Source organism: Eurosta solidaginis, chromosome 5 (genome assembly GCF_040869045.1).
Source record: "Eurosta solidaginis isolate ZX-2024a chromosome 5, ASM4086904v1, whole genome shotgun sequence".
Lineage (NCBI taxonomy): Eukaryota > Metazoa > Arthropoda > Insecta > Diptera > Tephritidae > Eurosta > Eurosta solidaginis.
In genome coordinates, this window is record NC_090323.1 from 67,191,833 (window position 1) to 67,207,286 (window position 15,454).

The window sequence follows — 15,454 nt, forward strand, 5'->3', positions numbered from 1 at the left end:
TACAACAACAACAGAACTGATATACGGATCAGAAATTGAACCAGATAAATATGAGGATCACAAGGTTGTTGTTGCATTTGCATGTTAAATTTTTATCCGTATCTGGTTCACGCACCAATGGAACGTAATAAAATATTCGCTTAGAGTCATTGCGTCAATGAGCTGACATCGGCATTGGCCCTGGAGCCATACAATTTACATCACTAAAATTGCCCGAATGCCCAGGCTTGTGACTTTTTTAATCATGCGTGATGAAAACGAAGCAGGGGCAAAACGTATGGTGTATTCCTGACGCAGCCGTCCCACTTTATGGCGAATGAACGACTCTACAATGCTCTCCCTTATTAATCCAATCTCTTTGTTTATATTTAAAGTCTTTGGTGATATCCGTTAACACTGTAGCATAATATGGGAACAATATATGTGGCAGAGGAAAGGAAAGGAAAAGTAGGAGAGGGAAAATGATAGATTGTTGTCAAGACGAATTCAGTACCAGGTATTGTTATCCCAACAGCTGATTGCTTCTTCTTGATAATTTTACATACAACGCCTTGTACTGCAACATGTCAGTTAATCGAATGCAATGACAATTTTCTTTTGATTTGACATTCTTCTGTACGGCGAATTGGTTGAACTCGCTTTGCCACCACCTGGTATGGATTCGGCCTGGATTGTTGTTGTTGTTTAATAATGCTTCGCCCCATTCAATGGACACGACCACTCACAAATTGTCATCAAAATCCTCTAACCGGAGTACAAGGAAACTGGCTGTTTCAACAGGGGCGGGCCATAAGGAGATGGGTGTTAGAGGCCTAAAAGGATAGATTAGAAGTCAAAACCGTATCCAAAATCATAACCGGAAAGCTCTGGCTCTGTTTGGCTGAAATTTCTTTTACATAGGACTTCGGCGGCTATTCCTTATGGTACTAAATGTTGCATGTTTTTCTGCGCACTTGATATTGTTTTAGAGATTTTTGGAAATTTAGAACGTTATCGAAGGTTGGAATTTGGGAGTTGACCACGGAACGAAAACAAGCTTCCAGACCCCTGTCCAAAATAAAATCATATCCTTTTATATTTTTGCGCCCATCTTTAATTCTTGAACCATCCTGCAGTTGTTAGACTGGATTTACATTGAGGGTGTTAAGTTTAAGGATAGAAAGTGGAACTTTTAACTATGAAGGAGAAGTTTACGGATTGTAATTCACCTTTAAAATCCTATTTAGTCGGTTAAAGATATAAAAGTAAACAGATTTAGGTCCAGCTTCTCTCCTAATTTGCTTCGTGCTCCTTTTAATTTTGCCTACAAATTGTTGGGACGGGAACTACATGTTTTATGCCGACTCCGAACGGCATCTGCAAGGCAGATGAGTTTTCACTGAGAAGCTTTTCATGGCAGAAATACACTCGTAGTGTTTGTCAAATCGCTGCCGAGGGGAGACACCGCTGGGAAAATTTTTTTCTAATAGGAAAAACTTTTTTCTAAATTTTCTACGAGATTAACAGGCCGATGCTTGAAAACCTTGGCTATGCGGGATTTAAAAGCCCGACGCCCGTCTTCAATCTGGGTCTGTCCTCTTTCGTCGTCCCTGAAAAATAGAAAATAGCGAGGGTGGCTACGCTGCTAAAGCCTGGGAAACCATCTGAGTAGGATACTCATATCATCCGATACCTCTACTCACGCCAATAGCCAAGATACTTAAAGCCTTCCTGCCTTCTTATTTCATCGCAAACCTGCGGCTTGGGAATCATCAGCATGTGTTTTGATATTAATTTAGCACCACCACCGCGCTAAACGCCATCAACACACAAATAAATTGCGGACTAAACCAAGAACCACACCATAGAACAGTACTCGTAGTGTTAGACTTATCAAGAGGCTTTGACACAGTCAATCACTGCAGGACTTGGAAGGGTCTACCTTTACTCTCAGTATCAAAAGCTGGACTGCAAACTATCAGTGGAGCCGGCAAGCATCGGTGCAGTTTAGGAACGCCACATCAAAACCCAGAAGAATTGATCAAGGGGAGTCGCAGGGTGGTGAATATACCCACTTTTGCTTAATTTCATGTCACATATCGAAGCTCCCTTCCCCACCAAAGGAATAATCATTCTGTTCTACTCTTATGACTGCACGATAATGGCAAAAATCCGGGTCCATCAATTGATGAGCTATGATTTAAAATTAACGACTATCTCCTAAAACTTTCCAGTTTTTTCACCTAGCGAAATTTTGGCACTGTCACCGACCAATTCCTCGACAACCTTATGTACAATGTAGGCTCGGCAAATGTCGGCAATATTAGACATCCACGCCGATAGCACAATGCTCTCGAATCTCCTGTGACGTATAATCAGGTCCTAGGAGCATGCAGCCGCAATTATATATAGAGCTTTTGCAAAGACAAAGAAGCGTTCAAAGCCACTTATGAAGCAATTGGTCGGCCGGAAAACACCGAGCTTTAAGCTTACCTAAATTAATGGCCGTTAGAAAAAATGCGCAAGGTTACACATTTAGATGTGATGAGATACTCAATCCCACAAAAAAAGGATGTATACAATATTGTGCAACTACTTTATATCACCCTCAATTTAGTGCATGTATGTATCTCTTCCCTTTCGCTTTTCGGACATAGGAAATAAATTCCAAACTGTCATTAAGCTGACATGCGCGACCCCCTACCGCGTGCGTGAAGTGTGATCGTGTTGCTGATAAACTGATTGGATTCTAAATTCATGAATTAATGTTTGTCATTTTTCGTACATAAAAGAATGTGAAACTGCAAATATTTGAAACTCACGTCCATTATTTTTTCTATCAATTTCGATATATGTTTGCCTGCCGAGTTGCCAAATTAAAAATTCACAGCCACATCTTCAGAACTGATCATTGGGAACGAGGGATGGGTTTTGTCCCATAGCGTAAACGACCGACAACAAACTGTAGACATATGTACATACATACTCACTTAGTTAGAAGCATAAACGATGATCCTTTTTTACGTTTTTTATGAGGTATCTCTCCTTCTGTAGCTTTAATCAACATGGCCCAAATTTATTGGTTTTTAAATAATTAAAAACGAATTTCCAGCATCGATATATTGTTTTTGTTTAATTTATGGGCTTAAGCGAATAATGCTTGGTTAAGCTTGTTAGCATTTTAATTGAGTGGAATTGGTTTAGAATTAGGAATAAATAAATGGTAATTGGTTAGAATGAACCATGGAAGATAAGATTATTCACTATGAAATTTTTAATCGCTGAATTACAAGGGCGGAAAGAAAGGCGTGGTGAAATATTCATTTCTATTATTACTTCCTTTATATTAATTCGCATTTATACTTGTCCGAAAAATTTCAGGAAGGAATTGGGAAATCTTGAAATCGATTTTTGAGTAACTATCCTAAGAAATAGAAGAAATAGAGTCTCGCAACCTGGAACATATTTTCGAACCCGATGATAATGCAATATGAAGAAGAAAATGTCGCTAGGTGGCGCCGGGAAAGTGATATTTAAAAAAATCGTCTGAATTTGGTAATTTTGCCGTTGAGTTTTAGTTACATTAGAGACATGACCATAACTACTTGAAACTTTGCACGTAGCTTACAAGCGTTTAAAAAGCAATATTTAGAATAAAATAATTTTTTAGATGAGACAGGGATCGAGATATTTAAAGATCTTTAGAAAATTCATACAGAGCATGTGGAATATTGCGATTTTATACAGCTTTCCATTGAGCTAGAAACTTGAAAGCTTGCACTGAGTTCGGCGCACAGAGACAATGTAACAAGATGAGAGAAAATTTCCGAGGATGCCTGAATCGAGATAAATAGAGAATTCATACAAAATTTGGAATCTTACCGATGAGCTAGAGCCTAGAAGCTGTTACTTCTCATTGAGGTAGAAACTTGAAATCTTACACTGAGTTCAGGGCACAGACACAATAGCCGTTTTTTACATGTATATACATCCACATTTGCGGGAAAAAAACACGCTTAAGGTTACTTACATAATATTTAGCCATCTAGCGGCTCGCGGCAATGGTAAATAACTCGCTACAAAACGGATTGTAGTTTTCGGCCATAGAAGTGGAGAATAGTATAGAAATAAAATGGAGAAACACATTGCAGTTGCAACTGAGTATAATGCATACTGAAATTTAGCAGTACTGATTTTATGCGCAACAATTGCATAAGTTGGATACAGATATACACATATACGTGCATATGTATATTCATGTAAAATAAAATAATTAAAAAAACAAGTAAGGACGGGACTGTCTTCGGCTGTGCCGAAGACTTCATACCTTTCATGAATGGGGCTGAACAATAATCTTATCCCGTTCGTAATCTCCAAATAATCGGATGTACAAGATAGGAAATATATAGTGAACAGATGTACATTCCTAAACGATTTTTAAGATAAATATAAAATAAAAAATGGCAAAAACCTCCTTATCTCAACGATCGGTTGTATGGGATATATATTATATATAGCTCCGATTGAAATGATCTTTACAGGAAATCTTCTATGATATATTCGAATAAATATCGCCAAGTTTAACGTTTTATATTGGAAATTAAGGGAGAAATGGCTAAAAGTCTTTCTATCTGAACGATCGGTTGTATGGGATATACATATATTATATATAGCTCCGATCGAAATGATCTTCTCATGAAATCTTATATGATATATTAGAATAAATATCACAGAGTTTAACGTTTTTATATTGGAAATTAAGGGAGAAATTGCTAAAAATCTTTCTATCTGAATGATCGGTTGTATGGGATATATATTATATATTGCTCCGATCGAAATAATTTTTTCATGAAATCTTCTATAATATTGTAACGAAATTGCTTGCAGATCCTCTTATTTGCAATCCTCTGTTAAGTTCGAATCACTAAACTGTTGAATAAATAACTCCAATATTGAATGATGGAAAAATGGCCTTTATGAAAGTACTTCACAATAACACTTATACTTTTCTACACGCTGGCTTAATAACCAAACTGATTGATAACTCAAATGAAACTCTACTATTGGCCGCCAGATCGCGTGCTTAAGCAAACTGGTTGATAGCTCAACTCAAACTGAATTACTTTTTACTCGCTTGTGCCGCTTTTATAGTTTACGCTGCATACATCTAGGCTCTTCTATTTCCAGAACTTAAGCCCCCATTACTGATACTTAGCATAGACTTGACTTGACTTGGCGTAAACTTGGCAACTTAGCCACGATTATACTCCACTTGGCGCATAAAATCTGGCATCATAATCAGCGTTGAAATTTATTTTTAAATAAATGTCAATTTGTACGACAAAATGTCAAAATGAAATGGAAACAAACAAATGGCATCTCAAAATGTAAACGTCACTTAGAACTTACATAGAAAATCAAAATTCAACAGACTTCTAAGTCAAGTTAAGTTTTGAGTAATCAGTAACATGCAATGTTCATTTAACAGAACTGTATGTGACAGTTCGCAAGCCAAGTCAAGTCTATGCTAAGTATCAGTAATGGAGCCTTTACCAACTATTTCGAACGTTTATAGTTCTCATATAGTTTCTACTTGTTTACAATTTTCTACTTTTCAGCGTCTCTCAGATGTATGTGAGTTTGTAGTTTACAGTCTCTCGCACACACATAGGCGTATAAGTAAATGCATCTGTGTGTGACATCTCTCGGCTGCCTTATATATGTGTATACATGCTTTGATTATTGACGTAAACACTGCTTAGCATGGCCTTAGTGATGGTATAGCTTAGTGATGCTAATATCCGTGACAATATATTAGAATAAATATCACCAAGTTTAACGTTTTTATATTGGAAATTAAGGGAGAAATTGCTAAAAATCTTTCTATCTGAACGATCGGTTGTATGGGATATATACTATATATAGCTCCGATCAAAGTGATTTTTTCAGGATATCTTCTATGATATATTAGAATATATATCACCGAGTTTCACGTTTATGCTTTCTAAATAGCGGCAGGAATGACCAAAATCGTCTTATCTGAACCATCGGTTGTATGGGAGATATATGTCACAGTGGTCCGATCCTACCGGATCCGACAAATGTCTAATATAATACAAAAATACATTCTTGTGCCAAATTTCATTGAGATATCTCAAAATTTGAGGGACTAGTTTGCGTTCAAACAGACAGACGGACATGGCTATATCAACTCAGTTCGTCGCCCTGATCAATTCGGTATACTTAATGGTGAGTCTATCTTCTATATTTCTCAACGTTACAAACATCGGACCAAAGTTAATATTCCATTTCATGTTCATGAAAGGTATAAAAAATGTCTATGAATTAAGCGGGGGTTGGCCTTATTGCTTTTAAATGTATGAAAACATTTATTTGAAGCAATTTCTAATTTTATAATTTATTTAATCATGTCACGTCATGCCTTCGTTGTTGTAAACTTTATCCCAATTGCGTTTGTAACACTTCAACCGTCGTAGGAGTGCGGGTTAAAATCCCACTCCCGGGATAAAAGGCTTTGAAGGGATTTACGAGGTATAATCGAAACAGCTGTCGCCTTATCCGTCCTGATGTCACGTTGTTTAAATTTTTCCCAAATTATTAAAAAAATTTTAAGTTAAACAGTTTTATTAAAAACAATACTTACATTAAGCAATAATAATAAAATATAATACTAAAAGCTAGAAAATAATTAGGTAGGTCTTGGGTTCTTTATTTAATTGCTTATTTCTCATTCTATTTAGTTCATTTAGTGACTCATTATTACAAGGACTCTTTACGAACAATTTGGTGCAATCTAAGTCCTCAGTACATAATCCTTTCAAAGACTTTACTCGACTCGGCGCCACGTATGCTTGTCCCTCATCGAACTCCAAAGTATTTTGATGTCACTTCTACCGGACTGTATGTAATATTTATTCCAAATATGAGTGAAATCGGACCGCAAATAGGAGTATTTTTAATATATTGATCCCTGCCGCACCTAGACTAGACTAGGACTTTTTTCATAAAGCGATTTCTATTTCTGTATGTAATATGAATTCCAAATATGAGCCAAATCGAACCACAAATACGATTTCTTTCAATATCTCAATCCTTGCGCCACCTGGCGAAGTTTCTTTTATCTTATTATTGCATTGTCATCGGGTTCTGAACTATATTCCAAGTTTCAAGCTTGTAGCTTTTCGGGAAATTAATTAAATTTTAATAACAAAATTCATTCACAACGGCCGGCCTGTCAAGTCAAGCTAAATAAAACCGTTTAAAAAACACAGGCAATGAGCTTTCCGGTAACTTAACAGTAAGCTAGGAACTTCAAGTTGAAAATGTGGTTCAGGACTCAATAACAGTGTAACAAGAAGTTTTGTTAGGTGGCACACGGCTCTAAATATTTAGAAAATTGCACGGATCCGATGGAATCTTGCGATAATTTTTTCAGACTCTTCATTGAGCTACGTACTTCACACCTCATATTTATTTGAGGTCCCGATGATAATGCATTAAATAAAAGTGAAAATTCTGATTACGGTACAAACTTGTACCCTCACACATAGTTCAGAGGGCCGACACAGTACAGCAAAACGAGGTGGGTCGATATCATTAGATAATTCATACAAGGTTTGTATACTTTCGATCACTTTTGAAGTAACTTCCCGGCAAGTAACAAGTAAAAAGTTCTAACTTTTTTCCATTTGGGAAAAGGTGAAATTGAAAAATCTTCGTTTGCTTGGTATACAATTTTGTAATCCTTATTCCAGATAACTGACGCCAAGTGGAAGCACCAAGGGATGTCAAGACACCTCCTCTTCCAACTAAGTGGAGGTATCGCTTTTCCTCTGCTTTTAAACTGCGCTGCCAACCTCAACACATTTTTGAACGGAACGTCTTTGTCTATTCGCATAACATGACCTAGAAGTCTTTTCTCCAACACTCCAAGAGCACTCGCCATCTCTGGACACCGCTCATAAACAGGTATGATGATCGACTTGTGGAGGGCATTTTTTGTTCGTCTAGACAGAACTTTACTTTCCAGTGTCTAAGCTGACAATGTTTGCGCTGTTAATGATGGTTTACCACATAGGCCAAGTTCTTCACAGTCTTGAATCTATAACCCTCAACGGTGTTGTGGCAACCAAGGGGCAAATGCGCCTATTTTTTTTGGATGACAGGAAGTACGCTCTAATAACAGACCATATCATCACGGTTTAGTTGTGTTGCTAGAATTACCTGCACCAGCATGAAGTAAAAGAAATCGCATGAAAGGGAGTCGCCATGTCTACAAGGAACATCTTCTCGCGCAGTCAAAGGCTGCTTTGAAGTTGACAAAAAGATGGTGAGTGTAGATTTTCCTGTCAATAATAGATTTATCAGGTTTGACCAGCCGCACTGATAGGATCCAATAAGTTCGATGACTTTTGGCTTAAATTTTTCGCACAGTACGCTAAACAGATTCTTACGGTTCAGTGGTAATTGACGCTATTTGCGGGATTGCCTTTATTGTGGACTAGGAAAGGTACGCTTAAATTCCAATCTGGACGCGTAGTCCGACATTACTCGGCGACTTGTGTTCTTTAGCAGGGATATTGACACTCTGATTTCATCATAGTGTGGTGTCGTGTATTTCGTCTTTAGCGGTTAAGGTATCGGGTTCTTCTTTTCCTCCACAACTGAAGCACACTCTGTACCAGTCGTCATTAGCATCCTGCTTCTCATTTTTCCTTGTAAATAGGCGTTTCTATCCTTCTTCGCGCCACGATAACGTTCCAATATGTTACGCCTTGCTGTCTGCGGCATGGCTCCATAGGCAGCCCTTTTTCCAAGTCAGCGCGACATTCCTCATCGTACCAGTTGTTTTTGTGGGCTCGCTGCAAACTTATTGTGTCAGCAGCGGCTGTGCGTAAGAGGGGTGGGCGTGAGCTTAGCACTTGCTAAGCGACCATATACGTATACGATGAGCGTTCGTGTATACTAAGCCATTCTCAATTTGGTAACCATGTATACCGCTGGTAATGAGAGAGCAATATGCTCCCACTGCTCGGTTACAGCGTCAGGTCGAAAATTGCTCTTAGTCAACAGGTGTGAGAGCCGAGTGTAGTAATCAACAGCTGTTTGTTTCGTGAGCAGCTCTTCGGCAGAAGCTTCCCTTGTGTCACTTCTAGCATTCTCTTTGCTGCCCATAGACGTGTACGTATCTTGGCTGGCTTGGACCTCGCAGAGTGCGTAGATCCAGGGTACTGGAACCATGTCTGCCGTCGATTGCAACGTGATAAATTTTGTTTCGCATTCTTCGATCAAGTGACAGCTCACCAAGTTGGCGTATCTTTTTATGCTAAAACTGCTTATGTCCATATTTCAAGCCACGGCGGAGTCAATCAGCATCAACCCGTTGAGAGATGTTACATCGTAGAGTCTTAATTTGCCAACTGTAGGACCAAAGACCCCTTGGCGTTAAAATCGTGCAGTATTTTTTTTAATATCATGCCGGGGGCAGTCATCGTATTACTTTACTAGCTTATTATAGAAGGAGCCCTTGTTCGCATCGTCTATTGGTGCGTATGCGCATAAAAACGAGATATTGAAAAACTTCGCAGCGGATGGCAGTGAGACACAGCCGTCCGCAACAGTACGTTGTTGACAAGTTTCTTTCGTACAACCAAAAGTAAGGTCGTCATCAGAAAAAATAGTTCTCATCCGAAGTTTGTTCTTATGTTTCATTGGAAAACGTTTCTATATGGTAGGTTTCAAGCCTAGCGCACAACTGAGGAACGGAATTTGGATTTAAGTCACCTTTTATGACAGCTTTAACTGTCGCGGATATATTCTATGCCCCATCAACCGTATACCATTAAAAGAGTAAAGAATTTGTTTCCAATGAAGTCAATTCGAGTACTTTGTAGTCAGCAAATATCGGTCGAGGCCGCCAAAATATGCCTTTTGTATGATTTTAAATATAAAGGCTTAAAACAAATAAATAAATACTTAGGGCGATTTTCCGCCGGGGAGACTTAGACCGAGTCTCTCCAATTTGCGTCGTGTTCCTTGTAATTTCCTGCAAATTGGCGGGAACGGATCTATATATTTTATGCCGATTCCAAACGGCAGCAGATGCAAGACAGCAACTGAGGAGCTTTCCGTTCTAGAAATACACCGTGAAAAAAGAAAAGAAGAAAGACACATTTTTTTTTTAATGGGAACAACTTTTCCTAAAATTTTCATATTGTTTTGCCCGGGGCTTGAACCTAGAAGCCCGCTGCCACCACACCATGGCGGCCGGTATCTTCGATAATATTATGAAATTCGTATTGAGGAAAAGCGTTCTGAAAATTCCTGATATCTAGATGTTGGCAAATAAAATTGTGGTCGATTTTTAAAAATGTTGGTAGATGTGGTATTTATTAAAATTTGCCAAAAATGTAGTAGATCTACCACAATTAAGGCAAAGTTGTTGCTTGAAAGTCTATGAGGCCTGCAATCAACTTTTTCTTCAAGCAAGATTTTTTTGCAGTTCAACCCAACATCTACAAGAATTTTTAACCTTTTTTGGGACAACGATAAAAACAACATTACCACATGCCGCAACCACACACAAACATTTTATATGACTCAACCTCAAAATAAATATGACTGTTGGTCGTGCTGCCGAGGGGTGCACCCTTTTATAATTTCGCAATTTTGAAGGATACGCCATAAACGGCTTTGAGCTGTTATGAAAGTTTATCAAGGATCTGTGATCATTTAGTCTTTTGTTGAACAAAGCAACGAATTTACGAATGAGTCTATATAGCAAACGCGAAGTGATTGTAATTGTTGTTTTAATTATATTTTTGCTGGGTGCTAATATTGTTGTTGGTTGAATGCTGCATGCGTCAGTACGTAATTTTAAGGGTATAGAATGACTATCTCGAATTTCCACAATGTGATTGTACGCACCCTTTGATCGTTGCGCTCTGTGCGACTATTTTAAATTTGTATCAAGCTGGCCTTTCATATTGTACCACCCCTAGAGTATGCATATTCAAGAACTCATCAGAGTTCATCGTTTCAGTGATTGCTAGCATATTTTATTTTAATTGGCAGTACTTTTATACTCAGCGGAGCATAGCTCACAGAATACAATACATTTATTTTCATAACGGTACCAGCTAGAAGAGCTAAATATACCTAAACCTTCATATTGTAGCGAACTTCAGGAAATTCTTGATTATTCTGCACCTTCTGTTATATTGCGAACTGCGAACTGTCGAATAAATAATTCAAGGTTAGATTCGAGCTCAAGGCCAGAACAATAATTTTTTTTCTAATGATAATTATTGTTATTTTTTAAATTTTCTAAATTTGAAAAATTGTATTTTGTTTTTGGAATAGTAAGTAGAAAATTTTTCAGACGACCTGCCATAGCTGCGCAGATAGATCCATTTCGAAGGGTGCTAAGCCTTCATCATCAGTACGCTTTAGGAACGCTGCGCTAACCATTTAGCTGTACAGCGGTGGTTTGTTTGTCTGACAAATTGCTACTTCTATTCCTTCTTACTAAATAACTCCAATATTTAGTATAATAAAATGCAATCGCAACAGACTGCCAATGAGTTCGCAACTTGACTCTCACACCTGCTCTCTGAGAGCACAACTCAACCCGACGTAATACAGGAACAATGGGAGCATATCTTCAAAGCACTTCGTATTGCCGCCGAGGAAAAAAATTGGTTACCGGCGACCAAGGAAAAATAACTGGTGCGATGAAGAATGCCGCGTTGAAACCGAAAGAAAAGACGCTGCCTACAGGGCTGCGTAAAACCGAGCGCAACAATAGGATTGTGTGAACGCTATCGCGATTTAAAAAGGGAAGCGAGACGCCTTTTCAGGAAGAAAAAAGCAGAGGCAGAAAGACGTACGAGGAGCTTGAGCTGCTAGCCACCAGGAACAACGCCCGAAAATTCTACCCAAAAATTCGGTGACAGACGGAAGGTTTTAAGACCGGGCAAACTCTTGTAACAACGAAAACGGCGACCTTGTTCTGTTATCCATAGAGTACTTATATTATATAGGAAACACTTCTCTGTTCTCCTAAATGGAGACAGCGATTTACCGCACAGGGATGACGAACCCGATCCCGCAATCGATGATGATGGAATAAATGTCCTCCCACCCGATTATGATGAATTCAGAATAGCAATGACCAGATTGACAAACAAGAAGGCCACGGGCGCTGATGGATTGCCTACGGAGCTATTCAAATATGATGGCAAGGAGTTGGTGAAGCGCAGCTTCTGATCTCTTCGAGCCGTTCGAAACTAAACGAGGTTTCAAACAGTGTGACGGAATATCGTGCGATTACTTTATTTTGATGTTGGAGAAAATTATACTGGCTGCAGGATTTAACCGCTCTAGAACAATATTCTATAAAAGCGTGCAATTGCTAGCATATGCCAAGATTGATATAATCATTGTGCTTACTCCAAAGTGGAAAAAGAAGTGGTAAAGATGAGTTTGATGGTGAACGAGGACAAAACGAAGTGCCTTCTGTCATCGAGCAAAAAGTGAGCGCATATGCGCCTTGGCAAAAACGCTTCTGTTGGCAGCGATAATTTCGACATAGTAAAAGGCTTCGTTTATTTGGGAACCAGCATTAACACTAACAACAACATCAGCTCTGAAATCCAGCGGACAATCACTCTTGCCAATATATGCTACTTTGGAATAGGTACGCAATTGAAAAATAAAGTCCTCTCTCGGCAACCAAAAATCGTACTCTACAAGTCACTTATCGTACCCGTCCTGCTATAAGGTGCAGAAGCATGGACCATGAAAACATCAGATGAAGCGGCTCTGGGAGTGTTCGAGAGAAAAGTTCTTCGAAAGATTTATGAACCTCCACGCGTTTGCGATGGTGAGTACCGAAGAAGATTTAACGATGAGCTGTACGAGATTTACGCAGACAGCAACATAGTCCAGCGAATTAAAACGCAGCGGCTGCGCTGGCTAGGCCATGTTATGCGAATGAAAGATGACGCTCCGGCTAAGAAAGTGTTTCTATTGGAACCCGCCTATGGAAGCAGAGGAAGAGGGCGGCCCCCCTCTGCTGGAAGAACCAGGTAGAAAACGATTTAAACTCCTTAGTGTTGACCAATTGGCGCCAGTTGGCAGAGAGAAGAAGCGACTGGCTCGCCTTGTTGGATGGCCATAACGGGTTAAATAGTTAAGCCCCAATTAAGTAAGTAGTTAAAATGTTCCTTATTTTCAACACTACTATAGCAGTAGTACTGGAAAATTAAATTACTCGCCTGCTTTACTTACAACGTTTTAAAATCAATTGACTGATTACACTGGATCACAAATTCCAATTTTTTTTCTGCACCAGAGACTCCATTATGAAATTCCTATGTAAAAGCACCCCCTTATTCCTTAAATCAAGGTTTTGTTTAAATCTATGGCAACGTTTTTGAGATATTTACGAATTACCGTTAAAAAAAAAATTGTGTTCACTTAATCATATATATCTTAAGAACGAATTGAGCAATTCTAAAACGGTTTGAAGCTTTTAAAAGGTAATAAAATTTGCTATAAATTGCGCATACAACACTGCAGATTCAAAGATAATGAAGAATCATTACGGATTTTTTCAATTTTTTTTGTAAAAATATAAAAAAATTTGTACTTTGCGAGCAAAGATCTCGAAAACTTTTTTTGATTTTTGCAGATTTTTTTTCCTCTCTAAGCTCTGTTTTATTACAAAAAAAAATAAGCTTTCATTCAACAAAATCGATGAACTAATACAAAAGTTATAAGCATTCAAGTAAATATATCCATTTAATACTTAAGTACCCTACTGATACATAAAGCCGGAGTCATTGGTGCCGTATGTCGTATCGCTGTATCCGTATCCCTAACGTAATCAGCTGTTTATCGTTACGACGGTAAACCAAAACCCAATTGGTTGGCTACGATACGGTTACGACCTTAGCGGCACCAATAATCGATTGCATTGATTCTCATAAGGTTGGTCGAATCAGCTGTTAAAAGGTTACCGATACGGTTGCCGATAAAGCACCAATGTCTCCAGCTTAAGTGTTAGTATTCGTATATCAGTTAGTTAGCAGGTAGATTTTCGAAGGGTTAATAGAAACAAAAAAACTGTTAGTGTCGTTTTCTCAAACCCAGTTACATTTCAAGCAAGAGCATATTTTTAAGGCAGGTAGTGTTTTCTTTGTAGAACTGGGGAACATTTTTGTCTAGGTAGGCTTGAATTTTTACTTGATCTAAGTATAAATAATAGTACATGCGCTTTGTTCCTTCATAATATCTGCAAGGCTCGCCGGATACTGTTCAGTTTATAATTGCAGTTTATAACCCGTCATTTACTTAAAAATATAATATGAATAAAAGGGTGCGAGCGTTTGAGTGTACAAATGATCCAGATATGTTCTGTTTCATCTGCGGTAAATTTATCGTTAAAAGGATGCGACGTGTGTTTTCAAATCCTTTGAAAGCTACATACTATAAGAATTTTGGAATTGAGCCTAAAAACAATGGACACCGAATACTGTGTGCACCACCACATGTCGAGTCGAATTGATTTTTTCGGAAACCGGAACAAAAAGGTGCGTTGTAAAAACTAGGAATTTGCTGCCTTTTAATGCATATCTGACTTATTTCTGAAACTATCTATTCAGACGACATATACAATTATTACACCAATGAAGTGGAGGGAACCAACTGCTATATTTGTACTATAAAAGTACTTGGGGTTGGAAAGTCAAGACAAGTAACCTATGCGAGGGTATCTACAGTGTCATTACAATAACTAAATTCAACGGAAGCTACATTGCCAGAATCAAATTTAACTTTAGTTCCGGCTCCAGTTTCATTGTCAACAGCAGTATCTGATTACGCGGCATCATGTTGTACTGGATTTCAAACGGAAAACGAAGGAAACTCTTTGTCACAAGCACAACTCAATGATTGGATAAGGGATTTGGAATTGTCAAAGGAAAAGGCCAAACTAGACGCCTCTCGTATGCAACAATTTAAATTTGTTTCATCCGATGTTAATGTAACATATTATAGAACTCGTCACGAGCAATTTTGCAAGTACTATACGAAGGAGGACAGTGTTTGTTAGACATTGCTGGTCTATTCAAACAGTTTGGTGAACCATATGATTCAAAAGAGTGGCGATTGTTCACAGACGGCAATAAATAAAATTTAAAGGCCGTATTATTGCATATTGGCAACCAAAAGCCATCTATCCCGATCGCGCATGCAGTAAATACGAAGGAAACGTATGAGATAATGCAAAAATTGCTCAAATTAATCAAATACGAAAACATGATTGGAAAATATGTGCCGATTTTAAAGTCGTTGGAATGCTATAAGGTCTACAAAGTGGATACACAAAATACTGTTGCTTTCTATGCAAATGGGATAGCCGAGCTCGTCAAGACCACTACATCATAAAGGA